Below are 13119 nucleotides of genomic sequence, written 5' to 3' on the forward strand. Positions count from 1 at the left end.
TCATGTATTCCATAACATGGCCGCCTCCAGTGTACAGTACAGAAAAGGATTTATCTTCTAATTCTGATAATCTGACGTGCATTTACACAATGAAGTTCATTGAAAAGCATGTATTTCTCAAAAGTGCATATTACGTAGAAATAACGATCAAGTACCTACAAGAAAAAACGATCAGCAAAATGAAGTGCTGTAAAGTGATGACCTGTTTGTCAGCTGAAATAAAAGTGAATTTTGCAAGCCTTAGATTACATTATATGACCCCAGAATGAAAATGTGTCAGACATCTGATTGATGATCTATGCAGCAGGAAAACCGTATTCATTACTCAGTCAGATTACTGGAGACTGGCTCATTTCCTAAACATGCAGCCAGCCTCTGACCTCCACTGTCTTTTTATCTTATCACCAGTTCCTGTGGCCTGACAAAAAAACAGGACATGGCACAATACAGGCCATGATTAAAAAAAAAATGGGATAGGAGTTCAAAGAAATGAAAAAATTTGCACTCTAAAATATAGGTTGATGTTTTCTACTGTTTTCAAAAATCTGATCGCAAAGCTCTGATCAATTTTCTTGTACAATGATTGTTATTGAAATATAAAATGGAGAACAGTCGCAACATCCCTCGCAGGGCATATGAGCAATAGACACAATGTAGAATTCCATGAAAAAAAACACAAAAAGGATGTGCCATAGGAAGTAGACTATAAAACAACAACAACCCTCTGATCGAGGCCAGGGGTCAACGCAGGGTACCTGAGCCCTAGGACTCAGGGGCTGGGGTGGGTGAGGGGAGCAGACCAAAGCTCTGATCAATTTTATTCTAAATCATAAATAAAAGTTAAAGGGGATGTAAACCCAATTCATGAAATTTGAGCTGGGCACATATACCTGCAGTGTTTGGTTATCTATTTTCAAAGAGCCAAGTCCAATAGCTGTCTGCTGACCACTTCCTCTTTATCAGCCAGATAACTTCTGACAAATTCTCAGACACATCAGATAAAAGCAGCCTAAAATTTCTGTCTGGGGAGGTTGCTATAAATAGATTAACAGGCAGCTGGCCCTGTTACAAAACACCTCTGAGAGTCTCTGCCTATGATGAGAGGGGGTGTGTGCCTTTCCTCCAATCAGCAATTTTAGTCTGTATGCCCAGACATCACACTCTGTGTCGAACAGGAAGAGAAAATTTCCTAACGATCTGAACTTTCTAAACAGTATATAAATGTGAAGACCGCAGATATGGATGTAAAACTTATGTAGGGAGATTTGTTTCATCTCAGTTTATCATCTGAGGTTGTTCACTTCACTGGGTGTATGGAGGGTTTACATCCACTTTAAGTGTGGCCTCTTTACATTCGACAAATAAAGGACACCAGGCCTTCAAGTCAACTATACAGTTCTTCCCTTCAGTCATGGGGTTTACTTTCAAATGCAAGAGCTAAATCATCAAAGCATACTAAATAATGCCATTTACTGAGTGTCTACCTCCATTTTTCCACTCACAAGAGGGTAGTGAATATAGCATTGTTACTGAAGATGAATGAAATCACATCTTGAACAGTAAAAGTTGTCTTTTGTAATTGTGTAGATATGCGATTCGCCATATATAGTTCAAAATAGGGGTGAGCTTTTCTGGGAATGTAATACATGTCCATAACAAAACATCAAACGGTTCCCAAGTACTTTTTGCCTAGGTTCACACTGCTGCGAATTCAAAATCGCGGTAAAATGCGCGATTTTGCCGCGATTTTGCCGCGATTTCGGCTGGAATTTAATGTAAATCGCGGCCCGAAATCGCAAAAAGTAGTACAGGAACTACTTTTTGAAATCGCAGATGCGGTGTCGCACTGATTAGGACAGTGCCATTGCTGACAATTGCCGCCGATTTGAGATGCGATTTGACATGTCAAATCGCATCTCAAATCGTTCCAAATCGTACCCAGTGTGAACCAGGGCTCAAGAAGAAATGGTATCCTGAACAACCATGTGACAAATCCAAACCATAGGTTTGTTTTCTGCTGCCTTACAAATAAAGAAACACAGGTAAGTTCACTGAACAACAGTTTCCGGTGCAGTGTCACATTCTGCTGCCTATCGTAGAATGCTGCGGAAGTCACGTGGCGGACAACTGCGCATGCGCAATGTGTTCCAACCGCAAGTGCGATGCATTCCACAGGATTTACGACACTACCCTTCAGTGAACCCATCACAATTTGTCACGGTAGTGACGTATTACCATAGACGGAGCGGGGGGAGAGAGAGAGAGAGAGAGAGAGAGAGACACACATTCAGAGCGAGAGAGAAATAGAGATATAGAGATACTGAGATACATTCAGAGCGAGAGAGGGATACAGATATAGAGATACTAAGAGAACCGGGGCTCAGGGAGGGGATTACCTCCCCTATGTGCATTACTTCCCTTATATAAAATATATGTACATGATCTCTCTCTCGCTCTGAATGTATCTCAATATCTCTCCCCCCCCCGCTCCGTCTATGGTAATACGTCACTTCCGTGACAAATTGTGATGGGTTCACTGAAGGGTAGTGTCGTAAATCCTGTGGAACGCATCGCACTTGCGGTTGGAACGCATTGCACATGCGCAGTTGGCCGCCACATGACTTCCGCAGCATTCTACGATAGTCAGCAGAATGTGACAATACACTGGCATCTCCACCCTTCAGGTTTACTGTAGAGATGAGCTCAGGTGTATTTGGATGCTCTTCCAAACACACATGGCCAAGTCCGCCAGCAGTCTGTCACCTGTATGCGCTAGTCATCTGTGGCCAGGACATTTCCCACGAATACACGTCACTTGTATAGGTGTGGCTGAGGGGTGAGGAACTCTCCCACTACAGATGATTGGCCCATTAATGGTGACAGCTTCCTGACAAACTCAATCAATGAGCTTTGGAAGAGCATCCAAACACATCTGAGCTCATCTCTAGGTCATAGGTCATGGGAATATGGTGGGTGGAAAAGAAAAAAAAAAGGACTCTGGCTAATGAATGATTCCCTCTTTAACAGCTTTACTTTAATCAGTTTCTTAATTCTCTGTCAGGTCATCAGATAATTACCTATTCCAGACATTTTGGCCTGCAGAGTATATTGCTGGCGATTTTGGAGAGTGTTTTTTGGGACAGTTTCAAGCTTTGTAAGATAAATTTTTTCAACTGTATCAAGTTTCATGAGTTTGTTATCTGGACTGGGCAAGCGGAGGAAAACAGTTCTAGAGGAGAAAAGGCGCACTTCAGGCACAAAAATGTATGTGTCTCTTTTACAGGCACTCCTATTGGAGTCTATGGGACCAAAAAAAGGGATTTTTAATACAGCTTACCTGTAAAATCCTTTTCTTGGAGTACATCACGGGACACAGAGCGGCATATTCATTACTAGTGGGTTATATGGAGTACCTTCAGGTGATGGACACTGGCAATCTCAAACAGGAAGTGCCCCTCCCTATATAACCCCCTCCCATAGGAGGAGTACCTCAGTTTTGTAGCAAGCAGTATGCCTCCCAAAATGGTCCCCATAAGAGGGGTGGGAGCTCTGTGTCCCGTGATGTACTCCAAGAAAAGGATTTTACAGGTAAGCTGTATTAAAAATCCCTTTTTCTTTCTCGTACATCACGGGACACAGAGCGGCATATTCATTACTAGTGGGATGTCCCAAAGCAATGCTTACAATGAGGGGAGGGAGACATCTTCCCAAGACAAAAGGATTTAATTTAGAGATATACTCAAATCATAATAAATCCAACTTAGTTGAGAAAAATAAATTTAAATTTTAAATTTTACTCAAAAGGGAGCCCCCGGACTCCGAGGGTCTCAAACTGCAGCCCGCAGCACTGCCTGCCCAAAGGCTGCATCAGTATTCCTTCTTACGTCCAACTGGTAGAACCTTGTAAACGTGTGGACAGAAGACCAGGTTGCCGCCTTGCAAACTTGAGCCATAGAGATCTGGTGGTGTGCTGCCCAGGAGGCGCCCATGGCCCTAGTAGAATGAGCCTTTAATGATAACTGAGGAGGCAACCCCTTCAAGCCGTAGGCCTGAGTGATTAACTGTTTAATCCACCTCGAGATGGTGGATTTTGCAGTTGCCTGCCCCTTCTTGGGCCCATCCGGTAAAATGAACAACACATCTGTTTTCCGGATCTTCTCTGTAGCTTTAAGATAGGCCTTCATGGCCCTGACAATATCCAAGGTATGCAGCAACCCTTCCTTTCTGGAAGTAGGTATAGGAAAGAAGGATGGTAATACCAAATCCTGGTTTAGATGAAAACTGGATATAACCTTTGGTAGGAAGGAAGGATGAGGGCGGAGAACGACCTTGTCCTTATGTAAAATAAGATATGGTTCCTTACAGGATAAGGCTGCCAGTTCCGATACTCTTCTGGCGGAAACTATGGCGACCAAAAATACTAACTTCCTTGTCAGTAAAACCAAAGGAATTTCAGCCAACGGCTCAAAAGGTTGTTTCTGTAAACTTGACAGAACAAGATTTAAATCCCACGGACAAAGCGGGGATTTAACTGGAGGATTAATACGCAAGACCCCTTGAATGAAGGTCTTAACCAGCGAGTGGGTGGCCAGCGGCCGCTGAAACCATACTGACAAAGCTGAAATCTGTCCTTTGATTGTGCTTAATGCCAGTCCTCTACCCACTCCTAGCTGGAGAAAACTTAATACTCTATCGATGGTAAACTTACGAGAAAGCCATAACTTGGACTCACACCAGCCTACATAGGCCTTCCAGACCCTGTAATAAATCACCCTAGAGACCGGTTTCCTGGCTCTGATTAGGGTAGAGATTACTTTCTGAGACAGACCTCTACCCCTGAGAATCAGGGATTCAGCTTCCAGGCCGTCAAATTTAGATGCCGTAAGGCAGGGTGGAGGATCGGACCTTGCGATAGCAGTACTGGCCGTAGAGGAAGAGTCCAAGGGTCTCCCACTACCATCCTTAGGATTAGTGAAAACCATGCCCTTCTGGGCCATGCTGGAGCTACCAGGAAGACTGGTATGTGCTCCACCCTGATCCTGCGCAGCAGGCGGGGTAGTAACTGGATCGGGGAAAATGCATAAAGAAGTTTGAACTGATGCCAAGGGCAAACTAACGCATCGGTTCCGCAGGCCCTGGGATCCCTTGTGCGGGACATGAACCTGTCTAGCTTCTTGTTCAGTCTCGATGCCATGATATCCACGTCCGGCACTCCCCATTTCTGGCAGAGTGTCTGAAAGACCTGTGGATGCAGAGACCACTCCCCCGGCAACAGAGTCTGGCGACTTAAGAAGTCCGCCTGTAGGTTGTCGACTCCGGGAATGAATATAGCCGATATGCAGGGCACATGGGCTTCTGCCCACAAGAAAATCAAGCTCACTTCTTTCTGAGCGGCTTGACTCTTGGTTCCCCCTTGGTGATTTATATATATGCCACCGCCGTGGCATTGTCCGATTGTATTTTCACCGGGAACCCTTGTAGTTTGGACGTCCAAGCCCTGAGGGCTAGTCGAGCAGCTCTGAGCTCCAAGATATTGATGGGCAACTGCTTCTCTGCTGCTGCCCAAGAGCCCTGGCGAGTGCAACCATCCAAAATTGCTCCCCAGCCCATCAGGCTGGCGTCTGTGGTTACTATCTTCCAGGTCACAGGACTGAAAGTCTTTCCCTTCAGGAGATTCTGAGGGTTTAACCACCAAGCTAGACTTTGCCGCACTCTTGGTGAGAGTGGCCAAGGAATTTCTAAGGCCTGAGGCCTCTTGCTCCAGGCTGACAGGATGGCTGCCTGCAGGATGCGAGTGTGGCTCTGAGCTTACGGAACCGTCTCGAATGTGGCCACCATCTTGCCTAGTAGCCGCATACATAGGCGAACAGTTGGCCTTCTCTTGCTTAGAACCATTTGTATTAGCTCTTTGATGGCCTTTAATAGGGGTAGAAACACCCTCTGTTGTTCTGTATCCAATCTCATGCCGAGATAATCCAGCTGCCTTGTGGGCAGGAATGCTGACTTGTCTCGATTTAGGACCCAGCCGAACCTCTCGAGGTACTGAACCGTGAGGGCCACTGCTCTTTCCAGGCCAGGAGACGAATGGTCTACGACCAAGAGGTCGTCCAGGTAAGCCAGGACCGTGACCCCCTGGATCCTTAGATTGGCTAGGATTGGGGCTAGGACCTTCGTGAATACCCGGGGGGCCGTAGCCAACCCGAAGGGGAGCGCCACAATTGGAAATGACGCTGAGCCACCGAGAAGCATAGAATACTTGATGTGGCTGAAAAATTGGCACATGAAGGTAAGCATCCTTTATGTCTATGGACGCCATGAAGTCGTCCTTCTGGAGCACGGCGACAGCTGACCGAATAGTTTCCGTCCGGAATGAGCGGACCTTTAGATACGCATTTACTCCCTTTAAGTCCAAAATTGGCCTGACATCGCCGTTGGGCTTTGGGATGATAAACAGGTTGGAGTAGAACCCCAATCCCTGTTCCCGGACTGGTACTTCTACTATCACCTTCTGGCATAGCAGATGATTCAATGCCGCCATCAATGCGGCTCCTTTCACAGGGTCGCCTGGTACTCTTGACTCCTGGTAATGAGGAGGAGGGAATTTTAGAAATTCTAGCTTGTAGCCCGTGGTCACGGAAGACCGTACCCAGCAGTCGGGAATGGTGGCCTCCCAAACCTCTGCAAAGAGACGCAGCCTTCCCCCCACCATCGTGGGTGGGGGCGCCCCTTCATAGGGCCGACTTGGGGGCTGGCTTCGCAGGCTTGCGGTACCACTGCTTCTTGCCCCCAGTGGCTTGGCCCTGCGGCTTATTGTTAATGCCTGATCTTGCAGGAGGCCGTCGATACTGTTTGGTATTAGAGGGCCCCTGCCCCGGGGAGGGCTGGCGCCTAAATGCGGGCCCTCGGGCCTTCTTCTTGACTGGCAAGAGAGTGCTTTTGCCGCTTGATATAGTCTGAATATATCTATCCAAGTCTTCTCCGAAGAGACGTCCTCCATGGAAGGGAACCCTACCAGGAGTTTTTTGCACGGGGGCTCAGCCTCCAAATTCTTCAACCATAAGAGCCTTCTCATATGGATTAGAAATAAGGATAAACGTGACGCCTGCTGGATGGAGTCCTTGATAGCATCCACCGTAAAGCGTATAGCCCTGGGTATATCCAAAATTCCTCTGCCTGCTGGGCAGGGATAAGTTTAAGCATTTGCTTAGTCTTATCTGATAATGCTTGGGCCACTCCAATAGCAGCCACAGCGGGCTGAACTATCGCCCCTGCTGAAGTAAAGGAGGCCTTAAGTAATGTTTCCAAGCGTTTATCAACCGGATCCTTAAACACCTGCAAGTTTTCTACAGGACAAGTTAAAGATCTGTTCACACATGAGATGGCTGCGTCCACAGTAGGGACAGCCCATCTCTTTGAAAACTCTTCCTCTAAGGGTTACCTGTCTGGCTTAGCCCAGTCCTGAAAAATCAGGTCCTTTAACAAAGGATGTACCGGGAATACCAAATTGGCTTGGGGCGCTTTCAGGGAGCCCAATGAGGATACCGCGGAGGCCAGAGGCTGAGGCACAGGTATCTTAAAAGCCAACCGCACCATATACGTTAGGGACTGAACCCACAGTCTTTCTGCGTGAGAAGCTGAAAAAGGTTCCTCTATTGTAGAATCCTCAGAACCTAAATGGTCAAGGTGATCCTGACCTCCCTCTGTCTGGTCTCCTTGATCCTCCAATTCGTCAGTCGGAGAGGATATCCTCCTCCAGAGACTCAGACCTGGGAGACGGGGATCTAACCCGCTTCTTCCCTGCCAAAGATGCCGTAATTAGAGCGGCCATCCTCCTTTCCAATCCACCCAAGGTGGAGGCTAACATCTCTTCAGTTACATAGGAAGGAGCTGGTTGAGTAGGGCCAGCCATAGCACCTAGCAACCCTGATGGCTCACCTAGGACAACTTCCGGGCATTCCGGAGTAGTAGGGGCCACTAGATTTTGGATATCCTCAGAGCCCGATGGAGAACCTTTTGGTTTTTTAACCGTTTTAGCTTTCTTAGCGCTACCTGCACCCTTAGGAGCCATAATATACAAATTCTGAGGCACTCCGCTAGTATACAACTGACTGTAATAGCTGGAGAAAATACACATATAATCAAATAAATGTGAAACAATAGGATAGGGTAATGTTAGAGGGACTCCAAACCTCCCATAACCTATAAAAAGGGAAAAATCAATACTGAGCCCCAAGGGCTTCAACCAGAAAAAATATTTTTTATTTTTTTTTTGTCTGGTATTGACCCCCTAATGCTGGGCTAGGTGAGCACCCTAAGTGTTCAAAGGCGCTGCTTAGTACACAGGCTTGAATGCAAACTTTTAAGCCAGAGGCTCCTTAGTAAGGTGTACTTCCCACAACTGCCACCGGGTGTCACTGTGCCAGAAAGCTCTGTCAAACCTTCCTATGCTGTAGCCAGCATCGCTGCTCCGTGTCCCCTCACAGCCTTTACAGACTGAACAGCCCTCCAGGATTTATCCTCCCTGTGTGCAGGGGGGAGGAGCCGTCCGGCGTCAACCGCCCCCTCCCCGCGGCGTCGCCGCGCACGCACAGATAAGTAAAAGCGCGCGCATGCGCGCGCGTCAAACGCCGCTAGGGGAAGCAGGAAGCCATGTGGAGAGGAGACACCAGGACCTTAGACGCTGGAGCAGCAGACACAGGTAAAAGGGAAGCTTTAAACTGTCTCCCTAATGGTATGGTTCCTTCTCTGTGGAACACCCTGCCCAAAAAAAGGCCCTCCTTGTGACAGAAGCAGCAGCAGCCTACTAGCCCAGCCAGGGGAACTATACCTGGGTGTTTTGAGCCATCCCGTTTGAAAACTTTGTGGTTCTCCTTTGCCCATGCACAGAGGCATAAATAGGCTGCCCAAGAATCCCCTGTAGGAAGCCTACTGACAAACCAAGTTCCGTAGGCCCCCTGCTTACCTTTCCACGCCGCAGGGTATTGCTCTGCAAGAGGCCCAATCTTCACCCTTCACCGTGGGTATGGTCATAGACCTTCAGGGACTGGGGTCTTAAAAGAACACCACAACCTGGACCTATACAGCACCACTGGCAACAGGTATTCTCTAGGTTAGAAACCAGACCTGGAACCCAGGGTCCAGCCCTCCAAGGAGAGGCATTATAGGCAAAACCCCATCCACGAATTGGGGCCCGGGTACCGTCCACTTTGGCTATGAAGCACCTTGGACGGATCCGGTCAGCTGGCCCTGGTCCCAAGGACTACTACAGGGACAGCCTCAACGTGCACCAACACCTAAGACACTGGCGAAAAAACTGAGGTACTCCTCCTATGGGAGGGGGTTATATAGGGAGGGGCACTTCCTGTTTGAGATTGCCAGTGTCCATCACCTGAAGGTACTCCATATAACCCACTAGTAATGAATATGCCGCTCTGTGTCCCGTGATGTACGAGAAAGAAATGCCTGTTTGCAACCCCCCGCCCCACCCTAATTCCTTACTGAATCTATTTGGATTCTGCCAAGGGTTTGCTTGTTTGAATGTGTCTTACTTACTTACTGTAAACCTGATGAAGGGTATGGATGCCCAAAAGTGTTGTTCTGCATACATACCAATGTAACTTTCGTTTATATATATTTGTTCATTTTTCAACGCTATAATAGCATATATTAGATATTATTAAAAAATGTCAATGCACAGAGCTTTGAGCATGCTGCAGGAACTTATCAACCAGATTGCAAATTAATATAGTCAGCATGGTCCCGATTGGTTGGTACAGTGCTTTTTTTCTCTCAGAGGATAGGTGCAGGCACTCCTCCCCTTCTAAGCCACTTTGTGTCTCTGCCCCCTACCCACCTCTGAGCACTGACCTTTGGTACCGCCCCTACCTACCTCCGAGCACTGACCCTTGGTTCCACCCTTACCCACCTCCGAGCACTGATCCTTGGTTCCGCCCTTACCTACCTCCGAGCACTGACCCTTGGTTCCGCCTCTACCCATCTCCGAGCACCGACCCCTGGTTCCACCCTCTTCCTAACTTCCAGTAAGGCCCCTCTTAGAGAATATAGAGCCAAGTATCATTTTGTATTGCCAAGTAATTTGTATGGAATTTTGAAATAACAAGAAAAGCAATAAAATAGATCCCCTGCAGCCTGCAGCAATAGATTCGATTTGATTCTCTTCCACCCGCGCCAGCATCAATAGGGGTGTCTACTGGCTGCCAGAGAGTCTATCAGTAGATCTCTTCTAGCAACAATTAACCCCCCAGTAACAAAAGTTCCTCCACCAAAAAAAGATTGCCACGCAAAAATAGATCACCTCCATCAATAATAGATACCCCAGCAGCCAGTGTCAGTAGACCCTCCATCACACCCCAGCACTCCTTGTCATTGCATACATTCAGCGCTGGAGGTGCATTCCCGCTGAAAAAAGTCCTGGGTTGGTAACCCTGAAACACACTATTATTTCTTCAGAGACGCGTGTAGAACTTTTGTAGATTGGTGAATGCTCTGAAAAAGCAACAGTGATGCCACGTACACACGATCGGTCAAACCGATGAGAACGGTCTGATGGACGCGGTGACATAAAACACAACGACGTGCTGAAAAAAACGAAGTTCAATGCTTCCAAGCATGCGCCGACTTAATTCTGAACATGCCTGGATTTTTAACCGATGGACGTGCCTACAAACGATCGGTTTTGTTCTATCGGATAGGTATCCATCGGTTAAATTTAAAACAAGATGGCTTTTTTTTAACCTATGAATAAATAACCGATGGGGCCCACACGCGATCGGTTTGGTCCGATGAAAACGGTCCTTCAGACCGTTCTCATCGGTTTGACCAATCGTGAGTACGCGGCATCAGAAGAAAATGCAGCATAGGACAGCTTCTGTATAAACTTGACTTCTGTGGTCAAAGATCTTGGAAAGATTCCTGTGAAATGTTTTCTCACACAATGGTTCCGTGGTTGCATTGATCTAGATGCATATGTACAGTGAAATTACAAAAACTAAATCTGACTCTGCTGTAACCTCCCTCTTACTTCCTTTTTTCAGTTTTTCTAGTGAATGAGCACATGATAATATTACCCAAGATGGGTTCTAGGTTATTCACTAGAAAAACTGAAAAAAGGAAGTAAAAGAGGGAGGTTACAGCAGAGTGAGATTTCGTTTTTGTAATTTCACTGTACATATGCATCTAGATCAGGGGTTTCAAACTGACGGCTCTCCAGCTATTGCAAAACTACAAGTCCCATGAGGCATTGCAAGGCTGACAGTTACAAGCATGACTCCCACAGGCAGAGGCATGATGAGACTTGTAGTTCCGGAACAGCTGGAGGGCCAATAGTTTGAGACCCCTGATCTAGATCAACACAACCACGGAACCATTGTGTGAGAAAACATTTCACAGGAATCTTTCCAAGATCTTTGACCACAGAAGTCAAGTCATAAAAGGTTGAAATGTCTTTTTCCAGGGGAAAATAATTTATAAATTACCCCACTGATTTTAACATGACTTTGCAGTAGGTTCACTTTAACCACTTAAGGACCGAGCCTGTTTTTCAGACTCTGTGTTTACAAGTTTAAAACAGGTTTTTTTTGCTAGAAAATTGCTTAGAACCCACAAACATTATATCATTTTTTTTCTAACACCCTGCCTAGAGAATAAAATAGCGGTCATTGCAACATTTTTTGTCACACCGTATTTGCGCAGAGGTATTACAAGCGTACTTTTTTGGGAAAAAATCACTTTTTTTAATACAAAAATAAGACAACAGTAAAGTTAGCCCAATTTTCTTTTATACTGTGAAAGATAATGCAACGCCGAGTAAAATGATACCCAACATGTCACGCTTCAAAATTGCGCCCGCTCGTGGAATGGCAACAAACTTTAACCTTTAAAAATCGCCATAGGTGACGTTTAAAAAATTCTATAGGTTGCATCTTTTGAGTTACAGAGGAGGTCTAGGGCTAGAATTGTTGCTCTCGCTCCAACGATTGCGGCAATACCTCACTTGTGCGGTTTGAACACCGTTTTCATATGCGGGCACTACTCACGTATGGGTTCGCTTCTGCACGCACGCTCGTCGGGACGGGGCGCTTTAAAAAAAATATTTTTTGTTTTCTTATTTATTTTAATTGATTTTATTTATTTCTACACATCCCTTGTAATAGAAAAAAGCATGACAGGCCCTCTTAAATATGAGATCTGGGGTCAAACAGAACTCAAATCTCATATTTAGACTAAAATGCAATAATAAAAAATAAATTGTCATTTGAAAAAATGACAACAAGAAAATATTCCTTTAAGAAGCATGGGCGGAAGTGACGTTTTGATGTTGCTTCCGCCCTGCTATGGAGATGGGTGGGGGCCTTCTTGCCCTCACTCGTATCCACACCAAGCAGAGAGAAGGACCCGATCGCCTCCACCGCTACCAACGGCTCCGGTAAGCGGCGGGAGCCTCTCACGCCGCCGATAATGGTGATCTCGCAGCAAATCCGCCACGGAGACCGCCGTTATCGTTTACAGGACCGGCCATGGTAAAGATGAATATCTCGGTTGTGGCAGCGATCCTTAAGTGGTTAAAAGAAAAAAAGAAATCTAACCCAATAAAAAAAGAGGAAAGCCTTTCTCAAACAGAGGTGTCCTCAAGAGATGGCAGTGACAGATTGACCTCCTGCCTACACTGACCGCAAATCTAAGGGTTCACCTTCTTTTACTGTCCCAATTCATCTCCTGACAAGTACAGAGCCTTGAGGGTACTCTGCAGTTAGGTGTGTATTGTTTTTTTTTTTCTTTTTTTGGTTTTTGGGAGGGTACATATGATCGGCACAGGCCAAATCTGCACTTTCCAGACAGAGGGTCAGGGGTCCTGCAGCCTCATAGGACAGTCAGAGTAGAATAAACACTCCTCCTACAACAGACACTGATATAAGTCACAAGACTGCTATATGCTGCTGATGAGAAAAGGAATTTAGCACTTTATATTTACAAAAAGAATTGCATTTCCATGTTCTGTGTACTTTGGGAGACCAGATATAGTGAATGCAGGGTCCTGGGTTAGGTAACACTTTAAGCAACATAACCAAATACCTAAACTGCAGAAGGCGCAAATATGTC

The 13119-nt window shown here is 46.1% G+C and overlaps 1 protein-coding gene across 1 annotated transcript in view; it reads right to left on the reverse strand.

Moving 5' to 3' along the window:
- Positions 1 to 13119, reverse strand: part of ADAM9 (ADAM metallopeptidase domain 9) — a 159569-nt gene that overhangs the window by 70018 nt on the left and 76432 nt on the right. The gene's annotated exons all lie outside the window — the stretch shown is intronic.

The sequence above is a fragment of the Rana temporaria genome, chromosome 3, assembly GCF_905171775.1.
Source record: "Rana temporaria chromosome 3, aRanTem1.1, whole genome shotgun sequence".
Lineage (NCBI taxonomy): Eukaryota > Metazoa > Chordata > Amphibia > Anura > Ranidae > Rana > Rana temporaria.